Source organism: Cnephaeus nilssonii (genome assembly GCF_951640355.1).
Source record: "Cnephaeus nilssonii genome assembly, chromosome: 10".
Classification (NCBI taxonomy): Eukaryota; Metazoa; Chordata; class Mammalia; order Chiroptera; family Vespertilionidae; genus Cnephaeus; species Cnephaeus nilssonii.
Window position 1 is genome coordinate 26744397 of NC_137081.1, and position 17032 is coordinate 26761428.

Below are 17032 nucleotides of genomic sequence, written 5' to 3' on the forward strand. Positions count from 1 at the left end.
ACTCAGTGTATATCCTATATAATAAAAGGCTAATATGCAAATTGTCCCCTCGACCAGGAGTTCAACCAGCCGGCAGGCCGGCCAACTGCTCATCTGCTCATGTCCAGGCTGGCTGGACCCCACCCATGCAGAAATTCATACACACACACACACACACACACACACACACACACACACACACACTGAGTGGCCAGATTATTATGCATTCAGAGATCATAATAATCTGGCCACTCAGTGTGTGTGTGTGTGTGTGTGTGTGTGTGTGTGTGTGTGTGTGTTAGAGGCCCCTTCATGAATTTCTGCATGGGTGGGGTCCAGCCAGCCTGGCCAGGGGGAGGGGACATGAGCAGTTGGCCCGCCTGCCTGCTGGTCGAACTCCTTGTCGAGGGGACAATTTGCATATTAGCCTTTTATTATATAGGATATATACTAGAGGCCCGGTGCACGTAATTCATGCACGGGGGTGGGGTGTCCCTCAGCCCAGCCTGCACCCTCTCCAATCTGGGACCCCTCAAGGGATGTCCAACTGCCCATTTAGGCCCGATCCCGGTAGGGCCTAAACAGGCAGTCGGACATCCCTCTTACAATCCAGTACTACTGGCTCCAAACTGTTTTCCTGCTGGCCTTCCTGATTGCCCCTAACTGCTTCTGCCTGCCAGCCTGATTACCCCCTAACCATTCCCCTGACAGCCTGATTGATGCTTAACTGCCCTCCCCTGCTGGCTTGGTCACCCCTAACTGCCCTCCCCTGCAGGCCTGGTCACCCCCAACTGCCCTTCCTTGCAGGCCCGGTCACTCGCAACTTCCCTCCCTTGCAGGTCTGGTCCCTCCCAACTGACCTCCCCTGCTGGCCTGATCACCCACAACTACCCTCCCTTGCAGGCCTGGTCCCTCCTATCTGCCCTCTCCTGCTGGCCATCTTGTGGTGGCCATCTTGAGTCCACATGGGGGCAGGATCTTTGACCACATAGGGGCAGCCATCTTGTGTGTTGGAGTAATGGTCAATTTGCATATTACTCTTTTATTAGATAGGATGGAGGCCTGGTGCACAGGTGGGGGCCAGCTGGTTTGCCCTGAAGGGTGTCCTGGATCAGGGTGGGGGTTCCCTTGGGGTGTGGGGTGGCCTGGGCAAGGGGCCTGTGGTGGTTTGCAGGCCGGCCACGCCCCCTGGCAACCCAAGCGGAGGCCCTGGGATCTGGGATTTATTTATCTTCTATAATTGAAACTTTGTAGCCTTGAGCAGAGCCAAACCTCCTGCTCACTCTGTGGCCACAGCCATTTTTGTTGGGATTTATTTACCTTCTGTAATTGAAACTTTGTAGTCTTGAGTGGAGGCCTGGGCCCGCCAGGGTGTGTGGAAAGCTTGGCTTCCTTCATTGCCGGGGACACCCAATCCTCCTGCTCGCTCCGTGGCCGCAGCTATCTTGGTTGGGTTAATTTGCATACTCGCTCCTGATTGGCTGGTGTGTGGCTTGTGGGTATAGTGGAGTGATGGTTAATTTGCATATTACTCTTTTATTAGATAGGCTGTGTGTGTGTGTGTGTGTGTGTGTGTGTGTGTGTGTGTATATATATATATATATAGAGAGAGAGAGACAGAGAGAGAGAGAGAGAGAGAGAGAGAGAGAGAGAAATTATCTCATGTAATTATGGAGGCTGACAAGTCCCAAGATCTACAGAGTGAATAGTCCAGCTCAAGGCTCAGGAGAGCTGATGGTGTAGTTCTAGTTCAAGTTTAAAGAATGAATAACCAATAGAGCTGATGGTGTTACAGTTGGAAAGCTGGCAGGCTTGAGACTCAGGAAGAGTCGATGTTTTAATTAAAGTCTGAAAGCAGGCAAAAATCTGATGTCCCAGTGCAAAGGCTGTCAGGCAAAAGAAATTCTCTATCCTAATATATAAAAACCCTGGGTTGTAACAACCAGTAATGACTAGAGGCTGTCCAACCGGGAGTCAGTGCTGGCCCAGCCCCCAAGCAAGCGGTAAGTGGCAATCAGGCAGGCAGGTAGAGTGGTTAGGGGTGATCAGGTAGGCAGGCAAGCAGTTAGAGGAAATCAGGTAGGCAGACAGCCCCTTGCTGGACTGGCCCCGCCCCCAAGCAAGCAGTTAGGGGCAATCAGGCAGGCAGGCAGGCAGAATGGTTAGGGGTGGTCAGGTAGGTAGGCGAGCAGTTAGGGGCAATCAGGTAGTCAGATGGCCCCTTGCAGGGCTGGCCTTGCCCCCCTGTAAAGAAAGAGGGAGGCCCAGGCCAGCCAAGCCATTGCACCCCAGCCTGTCACCGGCAGAGGGAAGCCACTGGTGGCAGAGAAGGGGGGGCAGCACTGCACAGATGGCAAGCAGTGGCAGCAGCAGGGGTGGGGCCAGCTGCCTGCAGCCCGGGGAAGAAAAGCCCCGATAGGCCCTGATCTCAGGAAAGGCCTAGGGACCCTACCTGTGGGGTCCCGGATTGTGAGAGGGTGCAGGCCGGGCTGAGGGACCCCCACCCCGAGAGCATGAAAATTCATGCTCTCGGAGTGGGGGTCCCTCAGCTTTTTTGTTTCATTTAGGCCTTCACCTGATTGAATGAAGCCCACCTACATTAGGAAGGGCAATCTGTTATCTACTGATTCAAATGCTATTCTCATCCAAAAACACCCTCAAAGAAATACCCACAACAATATTTGATCCAATATCCATGCACCTATGGGCCCATCAATTTAACACATGAAATTAGCCATCATAGAAAGCTTACAGTACAACAAAGTTGCTCCTGAAATTGCCAATTTTTCTAGATGTTAACTCTCCAAAAATTAGATTGTGTAACTGTTTTATAAGCCACCATTCTATCTTCCCAAAATGTATTATATGTGTATTTTTCAGGAGCTATATTTTATGTTATAACAACTCTCTTTACACTGAATTTTATATATTTATTTATTTATTTATTAGTGATTAATCTCATTCTTAAATAAACTGTGAAAAACTTTAAGAATCTTTTTTCTGAAATTTCTCTGGATGGCATTAAGCACTAAGGATGTTAATTAATTCCTTAAGTTTTTATTAAAGTCAGGTTATTTTTATCCATAGGCTATCAAGTTATCAAATGTATATTTATCAAAAACCAATCTATTGTCTTACTTTTTAAACTCCATTTTCATTTTTAGAAAATAAACAGTCTTTATTGATTTTACTTTATTATAAGGCATTATAAAAATTGTTCATTGCCTGGTTAACTCTTCATCCTGTATTACATATGAACTGGGAAAACCTCTCAAAATACAATTTTAAGTAAATTGGATGTGGTATATTATATATGGGAAACACTTTTGTTCAATGACCACTGCTCATGGAGACTGTCAGAAATTTTTATGGTTGCACTTAGTTAAAAATCATCAAGTAATAATTTATGCTACTTAATATTTTCAAATGGAATTACATTTATTAAACCTGATTAGTAGCCAATGGATCCATGAAGCTTGAAGCAAAATCATATCAGACTCATCAATCAAAACATTAAAAGATTAGAGGGATTTGCAAGGTTACCTGGCCAGCACTCTTTCTGTGTTTTGATCTTAATGATTCCAGGTTGTAAGAATCTATGTTATTTTAAAATTCCTCAGGATTCCCTAAGGATTTATTAGAAAAGGTTATTGTATGGCAATGTGTTAGCAATAATAAAATATGTACTTGATATTATTAAGCATAAGAATTAGGCACTTCAAAGATTCATCTTCACTTCAAAAATTTATATAATACCTGCTAATACGTATTTTCTTATTTTGAGGAGATTCTTTAAACTTTAATGAGAACTGTTAGAATGTCAATGTAAATACAACTACAGCTCCTCCAAAACCCATTTAAATGCTCTCTCAACAAGAGAAAACAAAAAAAATGTCTGATATTTGCTGGCCCCAGAGGGTTGACCACTACTCTGAAGGACCTTTGGGAGTTAGTAGTTTTTGGGAACCCAGACTCCCAGGTGACGGAAAGGCTGTCACCCAGTCATCCTCTAACAGCGCCTCTCCCTACCCCCACCCCCCGCCTTTTTTAAAGCCGATCCCTAAGTGGCTGAGATAAAAGTGATGGCATAAACACAACAGGGTTTCCAGTGCCCAGAATCTGCCAGAAACCTGAAGATAGAACTAATAGATATGGGTGTCTTTAACTGGTTTTGCCTCTAAACATCTTGAGATGAGGTTGAAAATCAAAACAATTTTATTTCTGGAATTGAACCAGGAAGATTTATCAGTTTGGGTCAAGTTCAATTTTGAAAATACTTTTTATTGGCCTGTTTTACTTTTAAAAATGTGTATGTTTAGTGTTTGGTAAAATTTACTAGTCCATATAACTGTTTTCCAGCTTGAGTCTGAACTGAGGTTCAGATGTTCCTGGCGGGCAGCCTAGAGATCACCAGGAATTCATTTGAAGAATCAGTTTTCAGGAGAAGTTTGGCCCAAAGCTACACGTAGGGCAGGATTAAAAGGGGAAAAAAGGCAAGAGTAATCAATGAAGCTAATTATTGAACTCCTGGACTAATGAGAGACTGGGGAAAATTGGTGTGTATGGGTCTTTCTAGCTATAGAGGAGGTAATACTTTGAGTTGGGGAGAAAGGTGAATGTTCAGAAAAAAAGGCAAACAGTAAATCCACTGTTTAGTGGTCTGATAAAGGTACTCACGCTGTCCACTCTTCCCTAAAGCCAAACTCTTGAGTGTGGTGGGGTTGGGGTAGGGATGGATGGGGTGGGGGTAGAAGGATGGGAAGTGGGAGGGGTTGGGCTTAAGATAGATTTCCCACAGAGTCTGGAAAACTCAAAAAGAGAAGATATTTTATAGCATTTCTATCTAAACCCTTAATGTCTAGCTTCACAGAATCCCTCATGCTTGATTCAGGAATAGAAGAGTATGATGGGGGTGTGAAGATATTCAAGACAGACATAGATAGATTACCAAGTTTTCCTGACCTCAGAGTGCAGCAGAAGTCTGAATGTCGCCAGTACCCAGGACGAGAGACCTGCCACTGACATGCTGCGAGGAGCACCAAATAGGGCTTTGTCATCTCAGCTGAGGGGTAGGTGTGGACAAAGGACTAGCATACCTCCCCCTTCTTCCATGTTTTGAACATCCCTGCAGTCCCCAGATTATTGGTGTTCCATTAGAAAGGGAGTGAGAGGGGAATCCCAAACTACCCAAAAATGTCCTGAAGTAGCTGCTACTTCTCTGAATGAGATATTTGGAAACTCACAGGATAGTATCCAGGCACATAGTTTGAAGAGAGGAAGCAAGGGTGGAGGAAGGATGGAGAAAGAAAGGGAGACAAGAGAGAGAAACAAAAGAAGAAAGGAAGGGAAAGGAATGAAACAGAAAAGGAAAAGAAAAAAAACAGAAAATTGGAAATGATAAAACCAAAATGTACAGGAAGTTATAGTCTACATAGAAGCAAATTAAAATACAGTATGATTTAGTATTATAGAATAAAATCAACTCAACCTTGTTACTAGAAACAATCTCTTTCAGCTTTCACAGTTGTCCAAGATTAAATTTCTAAGATGAAAATTTAATTCTAATGCAGTGTTTGAGGAAAAAAACACACACACACACACACACACACACACATACACAGGCATACAGATGCTGGAATCTCTACAGTCAATGGGCAAATAATGGCCAACTCAGTTGTGGGTGCAGAACAGAGTGTAAAAGTTGATAAAATTAATTACTTAAAAAGTCAAAATTTCAATGGCAAAGTGGGAGAAGAAAGAAGGAGAGAACTGTGAAGAATATGTATAAGTAATAGGTAAGGGTAGTGACAACTCATCTTAGTGGGGAGGGGAAGGGCAAATGATACCATAAAAATCCTATGGAATAAGAAATAGGGATTTCTGTATCTTATTAATGTCATAAAGGGGCAATATAAAATCTAAGAGGAATGATAGAACTATCAAACCTGGGATCTATGGATGGTCAAAATGCATTTAAGCTAAATCATTCTATCATAGTGACAAGAAAATGATACTGTTTTTATTAAAAAATATCAATAAGCATGTTGTCTAAAATTATGAAGGTACCCACCATTACATCTAAAAATGATCAGCCCTGGCTGGTTTTGCTCAGTGGATACAGTGTTGGCCTGTGGACTGAAGTGTCCCTGTTTTGAGGTTTTGATTTGGGTCAAGGGCATATGAGGAAGGCAGCTGATCAATGATTCTCTCTTATCACTGATGTTTCTATCTCTCTCTCTCCCTCCCCCTTCCTCTCTGAAATCAATAAAAATATTGATTAAAAAAAACTGTCCAGCTGGTATGGCTCAGTAATTGAGCATCAACTTATGAACAAGGAAGTCATGGTTTGGTTCCTGGTCAGGGCATGTGCCAGGTTGTGGGCTCAATCCAAGTGTGGGGCTGATCCCTGTCAGCTGATTAATGATATTCTGTCATCATTAATGTTTCTATCTCTCTCTTCTTCTCCCTTCCTCTCTTGAAATCAATAAAAATATATTTAAAAAATAAATATAACCATTATAAAAAGTAAATAAAAACAATCAAAATTAAAAGAGATCTGCAGAGCATGGGATTAGAAAAGAAAGAATTTCATAACTTTATTATCATTTTTTTGTACAACTTGATGTGACTCTGAGAAAGAATTACTATAGTAAAGATTTAATGACAGTAGCAATAATGCCTTTTAATGTAGTGGTTAAGTCCATGGATGTTGGCGTACCTGGATTTTAAATCTAGTACTTAATGATTTAGTAACTCAGAGGCTTGGGAAATTTTCTTTACTCTCTCTTGTCTTAGTTTCTTCATCTGTAAAATGGAGGAGAAATTGTAACTTTATCCTTTGACTGTTGCAAGGATTTAATCGGTAGGTGTAATTCCTGAAAATGAATCTGTGTGCCATGGTAAGTGCTATGTAAATATTGGGTTTTACTCCCCAGTACTTCTGATCCTTTACAGATTTATATTTGCCTATTTAATGGTATACTAATCTAAATATTTGTTACATTTAGGCTTTTAATGTACATGTTGATGGAAGCATAAAGTCTCTTCTGAATGGGTTACCTCCTCTTCATGCATAAAAATGCTTCCCAATGGCCTAAGGAGAAAGTCTCCACTTATTTGGAGAGCAACCAATCTATTCCATTCCCCATTAACATTTCCTGATCAAGTCATGCTAAACTGTTGTTCTTTCCAGCATAATGTATTAAGATAATTATTTCTCTCTATAGGAACTTAGCTTTATCCAATATAGGTAGGAGGATTTCAACATATGTTTATCAAATGAATGAATTAATAAATAAATGAATAAATGAGATTATAAAACCATAATACCCTGTTGTTTGATACCAGAAATAGATATTTATTCTACTCCTAAAGATCTCAAAAATACATTATACATTTTTTTTATTTGCCTACAAATCCAATATGGTAAGAAAATAAAACCCAATATTTTTCCTTATGTTTGAGGCTCCAATTAGAATAGAGTATTACTGAGAGTTGATTTGTTGAGTGAGTTAATACATGAATGTCTAAACAGATGAATGAATTAATATGTGTTCATTCTGAGCCAAATAACTCCTATTAATTACAATTAGTTGAATTTAACTGCTGGCTATATTTGAGTTTTCTCATTTTAGAATTAAAAACATTAATTCATAGTATAGTTAAATGTCTAGGTATTCTTAAAATAGGTGATATGTAAATGCAAAATTAGAGCCAAAACTTGGCTCTTCAATGTTTTATCCTATATAATAAAAGCCTAATATGCTAAGTGGCCGGTTGACCAGTCGGTCCTTCAACCAATCAAAGTGTCATATATGCTAATGATATGCTAAGGCTGCTCAACCACTTGCTATGAGGTGCACTGACCACCAGAAGGTAGATGCTCCGACCGGTAGGTTAGCTTGCTGCTGGGGTCCGGCCGATCAGGACTGAGCAAGATGGGCCAGACATGCCCTGGAGCTCTCTCTCAGTCCCTCCCTGGCTGGCCAAACTCCCGCGTTCCTCCCTGGCCCAATCATGCACTGGTGGGGTCCCTCAGCCTGGCCTGAGCCCTTTTGCAATCTGGGACCCCATGGAGGATGTCAGAGAGCTGGTTTTGGCCCTATCCCGCAGGCCAGGCCAAAGGACCCCACTGGTGCACGAATTCATGCACTGGGCCTCTAGTCTATTATAATTCACCGTGTAAAACCTTTTTCTCTATTAAAAGCTTTCACTGCCAAACATTAGTCTCCTTTTCAGCCTTTATTTGTTCTTTCTACAGAGGATCTCAGCTATCCAGAAGTTGTGAAGGCCTTAGTCACCACTTGTGAGCAAGGATGCTGTGAAGGCAGGTCTTTGTAAAGCAGAGCAGTTGGTGGCCCAGGCAGTTTGAACAGGAGTGTGATTAATGCGGGATGGTGAAGAATAATGGCTTGGATCCAACCAAAAGAAGGACCAGGAGCGAAACTCAGTGAGAAGACCTGACTATGTGTACAAGGCAGATAAGGAAAGCCCTCAATAAATTGCTTGGGCTGCAATTACTGCAGCTTGCAAATGTTTTAAATACAATGGCCAACCAAGAGAATTTGGGCCAGAGCTTGGTGGATATGAATCAGCTTTCATCTTGCTTCTGGGATTCTTTTATTCCTTGTCACCCTTTCAGAATTATAACCATTTTGGTTATGATTCACAGAAGACTGGAGATACACATCTGCTGCTTTCTGTTTGAGATTGAAGATGTTGGGAGCCTCTGAGTGAAGTGGGTGGGATATAAAATAGCTTGATCCTCAGGTAAGCAAATGAGTTTCATCTCATTTCAATTGCAGGATTTGTGTTTCCCATTTAGTTATAAGAAGATGCTATAAAAATCTAATTGCCTAGAGACAAAAAATTGTGACAAGCCTCATTCTTATTCTTTATGACACTTCTGGGGTTTTGACAGCATAAGCTCAAGGTATGATTTCTACGTCAAATAAACAATAATGCTGACAAGGAGTGGTTAAATTAGTCAATGGTAGAAACAATGTATGAGTGAATCAGATTATGAGGTCAAGAAAGAACTTAAAATTTATTTCTTATTTCTAGGAGGAGATGACAGTTAAAATAATAGGTATATGCCTGGGCAAGACCATAGGCTTATATGTACTTTAAAGCAGGCCTGTAAGTTGATTTGGCCCCTAGTGATGGTGTCACTGGTTCTCTAAGATAAAATAGTCAAAGATTTCCATGTCTCTCTTGATGCTTTATTCTAGGGATGATTTTTACTTTAGCTTTGACAACCAGGTAGTCTATACTTTATATTCATTGCAATAATCACATTTAAAAATCATATATTTTCACCCAACTGGCATGGATCAGTGGCTGAGAATCAATCTATGAACCAGGAGGTCATGGTTCGATTCCCAGTCAGGGAACATACCTGGGTTGCAGGCTCGATCCCCAGTGTGGAGCATGCAGGAGGCAGTCAATCAATGATTCTCTCTCATCATTGATGTTTCTATTTATCTCTCTCTCTCTCTCCCTTCCTCTATGAAATCAATAAAAAATATAAATATCATATATTTTCATTTATGAGTGTCTATATCTTTCCTCCCTAGAGTCCTTCAGCTTCATGAGGAAAGGACCACCTCTTTCTCTTCACAGTAAGTTACCAACTCATTGCATGGTGCCTGACATGACTGGTGCTTAATTAACAGGCATTCAACAAAGAAGTGATGATATGAATATGAAGACTAAAATGTCATAAAGGACAGAAAAAGTTTTAGTAGTTGGTGACTGCAAAAAAAAAAAAAAGATTTTGTCAAAACTCAAGCAAAAACTACAAAGTCTTTTATTGCACAAACCCTCGTTGTCACTTGGGCTTCAACCAACCAATCAGGCTTCTCTTGGTTTTTCAGTCCACTTACATTTCCTAATGTGTCCTTTAGGACACCCCCTCTCTCTTGAATGCTTTTCTGTTCTTTGAAGATAACCTCACCACCATTCTCTAAATATTAGAGTTAAACTTTTGAATGCCCACTCAGTGCTTGTGACCTCACTCTCTCCTTCTAACCCATTCCCTTTGGTAACTGTCTCACTGCATTTAGTTTATGTATGCATTTTCCTCTTTTCAGAGGGCCATGATGCCCTGAAGACAGAAATTATTTCTTATATCTCATTGGATCCCTGCATCTAGAGTAAACCTGATGCTTATCAGGGGATCAGTAAACATTGGTAGAAACAACTGGTAAATAAATTCTGGTGTAAACTTTCAATAGTCCATTACTACTTGTGATGGTTAACTTTGTATGTCAACTTAACTGGATCATGGGGTGTCCATATATTTGCTTAAACATTACTCTGAGTGTTTTTGTGAGGGTGTTTTTGAATGATCTTAACATACCCTCTCTGCAGGGTGGTCCTTGTCCAATCAGTTAAAGTCTTGAATAGAACAAAAGGGCAGACCCTCCCTCAAATGAAAGATAATTCATCTGTCTGACTAACTTGGAGTTGGGACAGCGATTTAATTTTCCAGCTTCAGCTTCAGATTTAAAACTGAAACATTGGCATTCCTGGGTCTCCCTCCAGTTTACCAACTGCAGATCTTAGAACTTGTCAGGCTCCATAATCATGTGAGCCAATTTGTTATAAATATCTATATATCTATACATATAAATCCTACTGGTTCTGTTCCTTTAGAAAATGCTGATTAATATATCACTTAATAGTCAAAACAAAATAACCTGGAGTCTCTTTTTTCTCTGACTTCCTAAGTCCCCTGATATTTTCTTTTTTTATATAGGATACTAGAGGCCTGATGCACGAAATTCATGCAAGAGTAGGCCTTCCTTCCCCCAGCTGCCGGCACTGGCTTCCCTCTTTCACCTGGGACTCAGGCTTCCCTCGCAGCCCTGGCTTTGTTTGGAAGGTCATTCGAAAGGATGTCTGGTCTAATTAGCATATTACACTTTTATTATTATAGATTATTATAGACTAGAGGCCCAGTGCACAAAATTGGTGCATAGGGTGGAGGGAGGTCCCTCAGTCCAGCCTGTACTCTCTCTAATCCGGGACCCCTTGGGGGATGTCCGACCTAAACTGGCAGTTGGACATCCCTCTCGCAATCCGGGACTGCTGGTTCCTAACCGCTAACCTGCCTACCTGCCTGATCTCCCCTGCCAGACTGATCACCCCTAACTGCCTCTGCCTCAGCCCCCACTACCATGGCATTGTCCAGAAGGACATCCAGAAGGATGTCCGGAAGACGTCTGGCCTAATTAGCATATTACTCTTTTATTAGTATAGACTAGAGGCCCAATGCATGAAGATTTGTGCAAGAATAGGCCTTCCCCTGGCTGCCGGCACCAGCTTCCCTCCGGCACCCGGGACCCAGGGCTTCGCTCTGGCTGCCACCTTTTGCCTTCGCTCCAGCCGGAGCTGCCTTCTGCCTTCACTCCGGCCAGAGCTGCCTTCTGCCTTCACTACAGCCCTGCTGCCCTCTTGTAGCTCCCTCCACCCCCACCCCGCTCCCTCATAGCAGGCGTCCTGCCCCACCCCGGCCACTCTGCGCCTGCATGCATGCGCTGCCCAGAGGCCCGAAGCAGCCGGGGCGGGGCGGAACACCTGTGTCATTACCATGGCGATGATGCTAGCGTCCCAGCCCAGCCACCACCATCTTTGTCACATCAATTTGCATATTCCCTCCTTATTGGCTGTGGGCACTGCCATCTTTGTTGTGAAGTGACGGTCAATTTGCATATTTCATCTTTATTAGATAGGATAGTCATCTACGTAGTTTTAGGATAAACATCTTTGATTTACTAGTATTATTTTATTTTCTATTCCATACCTGTGTATTCTTTGCTCAATCTTCCTTACTCTAAACATTTAAAATTTTTAATTTATTTGAGCATATAATTTTATATAATTTTCAGGTATACAACATTATAATTTTATTCTATTGTGTACTCACCACCTGAAGTCAAGTTTCCTTCTGTTACCATATATTTGATCCTCTTTACTCTCTTTGCCGTCCATCCTCTCTGGTCATCACTATTCTGTTGTCTGATTCTATGAGTTCATTTTTGTTAGTTTTGTTAGTTTGTTTGTTACATTTTGTTTTTTATTCCACATATGAGTGAAATGGTATTTTTCGTCCTTTTCCATCTGACTTATTTCACTTAGCATAGTACTCTCAAAATCCATCCATATGATACAGAAGGACTACCATATGGTTCATCAATTCCTCTGCTGAGTATTTACTCAACAATATGAAAATACTTATAAAGCTATATGTTCTCCTATATTCATTGCGGCACTATTTATAATAGCCAAAACATGGAAACAACCTAAATATCTACCAATGAATGATGGGATAAAGAAAATGTGGTTTATATACAATGAAATACTCTTCAGCCATAAAAAAGATGAACTTTTAAATTAAAAACAGACAACTGTAGAGAAAGAACTATATCTTTTATTTCTGGAATTTAGATATTTGTGAACAAAAATATCTAATCTTTATTAATGTTTCTTTATATCAGTATATAACCTATTGCCCTGCCAATTATTTTTTGTTGATTCAAACTTATTGTTTTGTATGAGCTTTGGAGATGTGTGAAGTTAGCCCTATATTTTCAGTAGCTGTTCAAAACATTTTGTAAAACTTTAAATGTATTATATTAGCTTGAATACAGCTTTGTATTTATATAAGATATTAAATTCCATAGACAGGCAAAAAGAAAGAAAGTGTCATATATAGAATTAAAATATTAAGGATACTAAAGTCCATATTTTGAGGGACAAACATCCAGTCAAGCTCCAGTTACTAAGAATCCAGTTTTTAGCAGTATAGAAGGAATACCCTAATAATTATAGATGGCATTAATGATTATGATGATGACTAAAAACAAAAAAACAAAATAGTCTTTAAAAACTAAGCCACAGTTAAAGTTGCTAATTACACTTTATGTGCCATGGGTTAGACAATTAGCCAGCCAGAGTAAAGACTATGATTGCTATGGATGTTCTGTTTGGACTTTAACATTGGCAAAAAAGAGAGACATTTAAAAAAATATTAGTAAGAACGTGTCATTCTATGCCTTAAAATTCACCAATGACCTCTTGCCTTTGGCATAAAATCCAATTTCCTTTTTTAATCTATAAATTCCTATGTGCCCTAGCCATTGCCCATCTGCTTCTGATCACTAAGATTTCATCGTAGTGATGCTTTTTCTGCCAAGTTTATTTCTTTTTCAGTGCATTAGCACTTGCTGTTTCCTCTTTTTCAACTGCTTTTTAGCAAACGTCCTTTATTTTCATCTTTCAGATCTGAGCTCAGAAGTCACCTTCATGGCTCCTCTGAGAACTTCACTTGATATGTGTTCCTTCCCTTCTGCTCCAAGTAACACTCTCTGTATCACTGTGCTTATTATCTTCAATGCACTTGTCAGAAATATTCTTCTGCATTTATTTCTCTGACTCTCCAAATTATAATTCAAACCCCAGGAGAGCAGGGACCTTGTCTGTCTTGTGTATGGCTATATTCTCACTTCATGGGAAATAACTTGACATGTAGTAAGAGGGAGGCTTGTGTGAACAAATAGATCATATGTAAATCATGTTGTGAAGGCTTTCCAGAAAAACCCTCAAAGCTGGCATTTGAGAATGATGCAGAGTGTATGGTCATCTTTCTTTTTCTTTATATACTACTGAATTTCACTCAGGGAATTCTCACTTTCACCCCACTTCAAATATTTTAAATTGGGTATTTATGTATTAGCTTGAATACAGCTTTGTATAGTTGTATTTACAACTATACAAATTATGTAAGGATGGATTATATAGATATTTTGCTCTGATCATACATTCATGATCTCATCCAGAAAAACCTTCATCTTGAAGTAAGGCTGTTGATAATTTATCAGAGGTTTAGATTATATTACTTTAACATGATAGATGATACCAAAGATGTATAGTAAACATAATTCAATATAATTAATATTTATATATTTCAGTGGATATTTGATAATTGGGCATGGGCTCATGCTATAAATTAGGAAAAAAACATTTTTTAACATCAGGACTAAGTTTTAAAAAAGTTCAAAGATACATTTCTTCTATAAAGGGACAGATAAAAATCACTATCACTAGAGACTAGAAGTTTAATTTTTCACATAAATAGTTGGGCTATGCTGCAATTTGTAGGTTGTCAGAACAAAAATGTTGCCTGCAAATGCTTGGGAACAAATGCTTCCTTGAATTCACCCAGGTACACATTGCATAATGTCATTTACACTTGACTCTTAGAACATTGAAAGATTTAAATCATACCCCAGAAACCAGATGAAGTAGATGTGGCAACAATCCAGTTTCAGGTGTGCTTTTGGAAGACTTCCAAGGGGAGCATGAGCACTTAGGATGCCCAGGCCTCAAATGGAGAGTCAATGCCGCTTGAAGAGCAGTGAGAGTTACCAGAACTCTTCTTGTCATCAATGGATCTGCACGCTGGTGGGATTTAGGGGTGCTGGGAAAATTTCCTCTGCCATGACACCATAAAAATCAAACTTAATTTATAAAAAAAGAAGCTTTCATTAAGTTATAGTTAAAAACCAAACCAAAACAAAATGCAATAACTAGTATGTTTTGCTCCTATGAATATTTATTGAAAATCCACCAGGTACTGGAGGAGATATCTGAAAGATTAATAGGACACAGTAATTTATGCAACTCACAACTTAGTGGATGGGCTAAATATATCTACTTGCAATTATAATATGTTACAAAATGTGTATTTATTGAGGCATGAATTGTGTAGAGCAACAACCTGTGAATTAGTCTAAGACAAAGTTTACTTGTGATATTCTTCCAAATACACCATGTGGTTTCCTCTTCAACACCAATAAGGGACATTTGGGACTGTGTAGAATCCAAGTGTAACAATTATAGTCTGCTAAACAAGGAGATGAAATAACTATGCAGAACCCAATGGACACAGTCAATAGTGTGGTGAAGTCCTGGAAGGGGCAGGTGCAGGGTGGAGGGGATCATGGGAAAAAAGGGGACACCTGTAATACTTTTAACAATAAAGATTAATTTGAAAAAATACAAGCATACTTCTGAGAGCAACCTGCAAAGCTAATTCACATCTCTTGACATGATTCTGTCTTCTTTGTCTAAAAAACATCCCTTTCTATTGTTCTATACATTCTATTATTTTTTAATTATTTCTTAAAGTATATTTTATTGATTTTTTACAGAGAGGAAGGGAGAGGGAGAGAGAGTTAGAAACATCGATGAGAGAGAAACATCGATCAGCTGCCTCCTGCACACCCCCTACTGGGGATGTGCACGCAACCAAGGTATATGCCCTTAACTGGAATTGAAACTGGGACCTTTGAGTCCACAGGCTAACGTTCTATCCACTGAGCCAAACCGATTAGGGCCATTCTATTATTTTGAGTAGAAAATGTTCTTGCACAATTTCAAATGAAAAAATTATTTAAAATAAAAATACAACCTAAACCAAGGTGTTTAGATTCAGCTAAAAAGGGTGTCACATATTGGATTTATCATAGGCATTGTCTAAAATGATCAAAATTCTTTATTTCTTAGCTTAATTACTCATCTGTGATATGAGGACTGTCATTAATGTTCCAGCTCTTGGATAGTTTAATATAGCACAAGAAAGTACATATTAGCCTGGGATATTCTAGTTTTTGATAATCTCCTAGTTATGGAAGGTAGTGTTTCAGATTGCTCAAAAAGAATGGTGTTGCAGGTAAAACTTGGAGACTGATTAATCAGTGCTATATTTCAGTCTAGGCAATATTCCAACCAATGAAAAGTCTGTGGTTTTTTTCTTCTACTCTATTCATTTTTATATTTTACTTCGCCTGGCCTGTCGTTTGAATATTTAGTCATAGAAAAACCATTTGCAGTGACTCTGTGGTGTGCAGAGTCATCTCTTCTGCATGTCTCCATCTTTCTCCTTGGCCTCTTTCTCCTCTGTGAGGTCCAGCCCTCCTTTGTAGCCAGCATATAGTGTGTGAGGCATTTCCTGGTCATCCAGAACTGCTGCTCCATGGGAGGAAGGGATACCTTGGAAATTGATATGAAGAAAGAAAAGGTGTGAGGACCTTACTGAGATCTTACAGCCTGACTTTGATACAAGTGGCAATTGGACTTGTGCATAGTGAGAATTAACCTGGTTGCCTAGAGCCCCATCCTTATTAGGCTACAGAAGTATATCCGCTTCCTTTACTTTTTATTGGCTTATTACTTTTTATTGGGTAGATTGAGGGTTAAGTGTAGAAGGGAATAAAAACCCACCTGCCACATTGATGGAACTAGGACAATTACCTCTTGTTCCTTTACTTTTGACATTTCCCCTGCTTGAGAGAAGAATATTTGCCTGAGACATCGGATAGTCCCTGATTTATAGTTGTTTGACTTACAATTTTTTGACTTGATGATAATGCAAAAGCAGTACCCATTCAGTAGAAACTATACTTTGAATTTTAAATATTAATCTTTTTCTGGGCTAGCAATATGCAGGACCATACCCTTTTGAGATGCTGGGCAGTGGCAATGAGATGATTCTGCCCAACTGCAGGATGATGTAAGTGTGTGAACACTTTTAAAGTAGACTAGGTGAAGCTATGATGTTCGGTAGGTGAGGTGTATTAAATGCGTTTTAAACTTACATTATTTCAACTTAACAATGGGTTGATCAGGATGTAACCCCATCATAAGTGGAGGAGCATCTATATTGAGTGAAGATTGTGATAATTTTATTAGGGGTGAAGGTCAGGGGTATAAATAGTCTGGTACTTCTCTCTCATTTTGATGGTAAGAATTTGGCTTTATAATATACTTAATGAGTTCCTGATACAAGTTGTTCTTGCACTGTTTTCCCTACATGGACCCTACAAAGACTCACACCCCAGGGAAACAGATCCCTGGAGGGCAGAATGCACAGGTCATATAGTAGCAATGGTCCCAAATTAGACAGTAAAATCCTTTTTTGCAAGCGTGGTATTCTTTCTTGATGTACACAAAATTTTGTTACTCTGATTCTCTATCAATGCTTATTACT